This window comes from Lagopus leucura, unplaced genomic scaffold, assembly GCF_019238085.1.
Source record: "Lagopus leucura isolate 7727_CA_CO unplaced genomic scaffold, USGS_WTPT01 34714-0_obj-0_obj, whole genome shotgun sequence".
NCBI lineage: Eukaryota > Metazoa > Chordata > Aves > Galliformes > Phasianidae > Lagopus > Lagopus leucura.
The window spans coordinates 1-5,253 of NW_024962341.1; the positions used below are offsets into that span (position 1 = coordinate 1).

General features: G+C 48.9%; 1 long non-coding RNA gene across 2 annotated transcripts; it reads left to right on the forward strand.

The window, feature by feature from the left end:
- Positions 1-15: 15 nt before the first annotated feature.
- LOC122190570 lies at positions 16-4,025 on the forward strand. Of its 2 annotated transcripts, XR_006182176.1 has the most exons (7): positions 16-212; positions 419-582; positions 677-890; positions 1,108-1,294; positions 2,207-2,340; positions 2,987-3,113; positions 3,925-4,025. It is a non-coding gene; the product is annotated as an uncharacterized LOC122190570 (long non-coding RNA). The 2 variants fall into 2 exon arrangements; XR_006182177.1 differs by lacking the exons at positions 16-212; positions 419-582; positions 677-890; positions 1,108-1,294 and adding an exon at positions 2,045-2,079.
- The last annotated feature ends 1,228 nt before the right edge of the window (positions 4,026-5,253 follow it).

A 5,253-nucleotide genomic window follows, 5' to 3' on the forward strand; every position in this document is an offset into this window, starting at 1 on the left:
GTATGGAATGGCTGGGGGACCTGGGTCTGTTCAGCCTTGAGGAAAGAAGACTGAGAGCAGATCTGATTAATGCTTACGTATTTGTTCAGTGTGAGAGTCCAAAGGACACGGCCAACCTCTTGTCAGCGATCTGTGGGGACAGGAGAAGGGGAAATGGCCACAAAGTGGAGCACAGGAAGTTCTGCACCAAAATGCAAAGGATCTTCTTCACGGTGAGGATGACGGAGCGCTGGAACAGGCTGCCCAGGGAGGCTGTGGCTTCATCTTCTCTGGAGATATTCCAGAACCACCTGGACGCCCACCTGCGCAGCCTGCTGTAGGGAGCCCGTTTTGCAGGGACTTTAGACTCAATGATCACTGGGGGTCCCCTGCAACCCCAATTCTGTGGTTCTGTGATTTTAATCTTTGCTTCTTGCAGCGATGCAGCGTTTCAGAAGGGAGAAAAGCACGGCAGGCGTAAACTGGATTTCTGTGGTTGGTAAAGCTGTGCTGAGAAGTGGGCTGACACTGGGACCTGGAAATGTGTCTGCAGACTCTGCACCCACAGGAATGACTTTTCCCTGCAGGTTGGGCTTGTCTAAGGTAGGTCACTGCTAGGTGAGCTTCTGCTTTAAAACATCAAGTTGTATAAATAAGGAAACTTCAAAAGCAAGATTGCCGATTCTTTTTTACATAGGTGATTTTTTCACGAGGAAAGATTTGAAATGCTGTTTGCTAATGGAAGATGGAGAGAGGAAAATCAAGTGAAAGGCACGCTGTGCATAGCCAGCACATAGCATCTGCACCGCTCTCCCCCTGCGCAAAGGAGGAGCAGCTCAGCAAGCTCGGCCTGAGCCATGGAAGGGAGCATACAAACATCTGGACCAACCCCAGCGGAGCTGCTTCTGCAGGTTGGTTGTCTTCCGCTGTGTGTCTGCCATCCTGTTGCTCTGGGCTAGATTTGTTCATGTTCAGCTCCTGGAGTTGAGGTCTGAGTTTAAGTCTGTGGGCATTGTCCAGGAATTGGGGTAGGGTACGAGGCAAGGAAAATTGGGGTAAGAGGATGAGGTTTAGAACCAGGAACCTCTTCCATCACTATTAGCTCTTGCTGTTCTCTTTTTGGCTTAGGAATCCATGTGGGTTTTTTAATGAAGAACAGACTCGTTGTGCAGCTTGTAAGTGAATTCATTCACACCTGTTAATTGACGTTCTTCTCTACGTGGAGCTGCAATTGCAATGGATGCTTGTGGTCTGATGTACAGCCCCGTCTAATGTGCTCAGATAAGCCAAGTTTGCAAGGCCTGGCTCTCGGTTGGTGAGTTGTGCCCAAGTTCAGAGAGGTGACTCTTGTCGGCTTTGAGACGCATCTTCCAGTTGCATGCTGTGTTCTTCCTGTTGCGTTGAGGTCTTGAGCTCCAGCCCTGAGTGAGGATGCAAGCGCTACCGCAGAAGGGATGGTTGAGATGGGAAGTGCAGTGCAAAGGGCTGGAGCCAGCAGGAGCAGGGATGTGATCATCCCCCTGTGCTCAGCTCTGGAGCCAGTAGGAGCAGGGATGTGATCATCCCCCTGTGCTCAGCTCTGGTGAGTCCTCACCTTGAGTGCTGTGTTCAGTTCTGGGTCCCTGACTACAAGAAGGACACTGAATCCCCGAGATATTGCCAGAGAAGAGCAGTGAAACTGTGAGGAGTGTAGAGCACCAGTCTCATGGGGAGTGGCTGGCTGAGAGAACTGGGATTATTTAGCCTGCAGAAGAGGAGGCTCAGGGCAGACCTTATCCCTCTCTACAATGAGCTGAAGAGAGGTCATGTCGAGGTGGGGGTCGTCCTCTTCTCCCGTGTAAGTAGCGATAGGACTGGGGGGAATGGCCTCAAGTTGCACGGGGGGAGATTGAGGCTGGATGTTAAGAAACACTTCTCCAAGGAGTGCCCAGGGAGGTGATGGAGTTACTGTCCCTGCAGGTGTTCAAGAAACGTTAGATGTGGCAGTGAGGGACGTGGCTTAGTGGGTAATATTGGTGGTAGGTGGACGGTTGGACTGGATGATCTTGGAGATCTCTTCCAAGCTTGCTAATTCTATGATTCTGTGAAAGGCATCTGCTGGTGAGTGCTTTGGTGGGTGAGCATCAGGCTGCTGGACAGCAGGCAGCTGTTGTCTGTGCAGACAGCCACATCCATGGGGAGTGGAGGCTTTTTCACCTTAACCTTGTCTTTCATGTCTCACGTGCAGTAAGTCCTGTTGTTACACACAGCATCTTGGGGGCAACCTTGATTTCTGCAGCCCCGAGCTTTGTGGCACGAGAGCTCTCGGCCATGCTTCTCCTTGTGATGTGTGACCGTATGGAAGGCCTCGCAGAAGCCTGGGTAGGTGATGGCAGTCGCTCCTCCTTTCCCCAGCGATGCTGGAAATAGCGTGGAACGGGACGGGGGGACATCCCAGCTGTGGGTTCCTCTCATCAGGACTGAGCGGCTGTTCTGATCCTCGTGTTTGAACTTGAGGGAATCTGATGCTAAGTAGAGAAATGAGGGGCTTGTTCATAAAGAAAAAAAGACTGTGTCGCATCTTGTGGTGCAGGATGTTCTCCGAACTGCTGCTAACAGTGCCCAGGATGCTCCCTTTTTGATGGGGAGAGGTTTAGCAGGGATTTCTTAAATGAAAATAGTTTGTCGTGTAATTTCCTTTTCATCGACCTTTCGTGCTACTTCTTGATAAGTTATCTTTGGATTATGAATCAATATTTATTATTGAAGAGAATTGAAGAGAATAAGTCTGCACACTGCGCCTTCATCTGCACCAAGAATCTTCTAAACATCTTTGCACTGTTTCTTTTTGGCCCTGAGATGAAGCTGTGTGCAATATGGGCTTGGATGCATTTTCAGGCAGGTGCAGGACACGTAACGCTCATCTGAGTTGTCATGCTGACAAGAACAGCGGAGTAGTAAATTTGTCAGGTTTGCGTGCTTTACTTTACTTTTTTTTTTTTTTTTTTTTTTTTTTTTCCCCCCCCAGTCATAACCATGGAACCACAGAAGTGTTACCCAGGCAGAAGGAGCCTTTGTCACCTGGACTTCCTACCAATGACACAGGCAGTGGAAGTCAGCATCCCAAGCATCCATGAAACCCCTGCACAGGACTGGTGAGAGTTACCCTGGTGCCGTCCTTTGGCAATCTCAGGTCTCTCTGTAAGCTCCCAAGCTGTGTCGTAACTCCTCCCGTGGTGCTGACTCAGCTCTCCCAGTTTTTTGTGTGGGAGAGCTGGAGTTGAACTCCTTCCTGTTTCCTGCCTCTGTCCTCCCTGCTTTGCCCATGGCCCACTGAGCCTCCGTCCTTGTTAGGTGTCTTGAATTACTGAGTTGCTTAAGGATTGGGTGGACCAATTAAATTCTTAGCGATGTCTCTAGATCCACATGTGCACAAAAGCACACTCCGATGCGGTCAGTGTAATGATGAATACACGCCTTGTTTCCTTTAGCCCGTATTTTTAGTTCAGGAGAACAGATTTCTGGAATGATGTTCAGCTTGGCACCAGAATCCCCTTGCCGCCCCCCATTGCAGTCACTCACGAGGGCTTGAGATCCACAGGGAGGAAGTATTGCTGATAATTACAATCCATGGTTTTAAAACTGATTTAATCTATGGTGGATGATATGAATGGTCCTGGTGAATGATGTGGTAAGGCATCCCAGCAATTTTCAACAGGAATACTTCAAGGCAGCTTTTCAAGGTTTATTTGAGAACTCTCCAAGTCTCCAGGAATGTTAAGCGCCAAGGTTTCTTAGCCTTCCGATTGGCAGTGTTTCTATCTAAGCTGGCAGCCTTTAAACCCAAACCCAAACCGAAGCTTGCTCATCTCAGTGGAGGTACCTTAGCTATATTCTAATGCTGCGTGCAAAATGAGTTTCACGTTCACGAGTGCATTCTGACTCGCTACGTGTTTGATTGCACAGGAAGAAAAGCTTGATGTCTGTGCCAAGGGAGACGTACACCGCACTTGCGCTGCCTGGACGATGTGGAAACTGGAAATTCTGGGGTGTGCTGAAGCATGCCCTCTCAGGTCAGTCTAAGCATACATAGAGTAGACCTGTCCAACAAAACAGGTCATAGACAGTTAAACCCATTCTGTTGGGAAATACTCTCTCCTTCTAAGTACCTTTAGAACGTGAGTTTCTTCAATTAATAACTCATTTCCTTTTCCTGAATGATCCTAAGTTCTTAGGCGACATCTGCACTCTGCTCAGTCCAAGGAGAAATCCCTGCCCGCAGATGCAATGACACAGCATGACTCCCAACCTCATTTGTCATTGCTTACTGTTATGGTAGCTGCCACCCATGTCCACCCTGCGTATTCTTAGAGCTCTTCTGGAGTCCATGGGGCAGACTTATGGTTGAACTGAAGGGAATTTTTTCATATTGCTCTAGCTCCAGATGATTATCCCTAGTGTCATTATATTAAAAAAAAAAAAAAAAAAAAAAGCATTTGAAGTAGTGTGATACATATTCTGTGCCTCAGAATGTGGCACGTGTGGCATGAGAGAGTTTTGAGGCCACGAGGACTGCCCAGACAGCGTGAGAACTGTAAGAGCAGAGAGCTATAGGTGATGCAGCGCTATTGGTGCCACCCGCAGGAAGCGGTAGCTGGAACAAAATATGGCCAGAAGAGTGATCAGATTGCGTTTGGTAAGGAACTATTTCATTAGTTGTGGAATTTTGACAAAATGTATATTCAGGATGATGATCAGCATGCCAGGTGCTGGGACCATGCCGAAAGAGAAATGGTCTGAAAACGTCAGTGCAATTTGCAATATATCCCCTTCCACAAAGCCCTCAGATCCATGCTGCAACTGCATCCAAAGCAATCCAGAGCCCTGTGCTTGTTGTACCCGGAGCTATCGGTGCCAGGAGTTGCTGCTGTGTTTGCAAGGACGTTGTGTCAGCAGTGTGCCGTCAGTGGGGTTGTTTGATGGCGATGAAAGAGCTGAATGGTGTACCTCAAGACTAAGAAAAAAGATGGTAGTGGTGACTGTGTGTCTAGGTATAGATAGCTTGATAGAGATCTATAGGACTCCAGTGTGGATTGTACATAGGCCCTGCGCTGCAAGGTACGCTGTTGGGAAGCAATGTCCATCTGCCCGAGGGCAGGAAGGCCCTGCAGAGGGACGGCCTGAGGCCAGTCGTATGAGGCTGCACAGGAGCAAGCGCTGGGTCCTGCGCTGTGGTCATGACAACCACATGGCAGCTTCTGCAGGATTGGGCTGAGGTAGAATTCCAACCGCCCG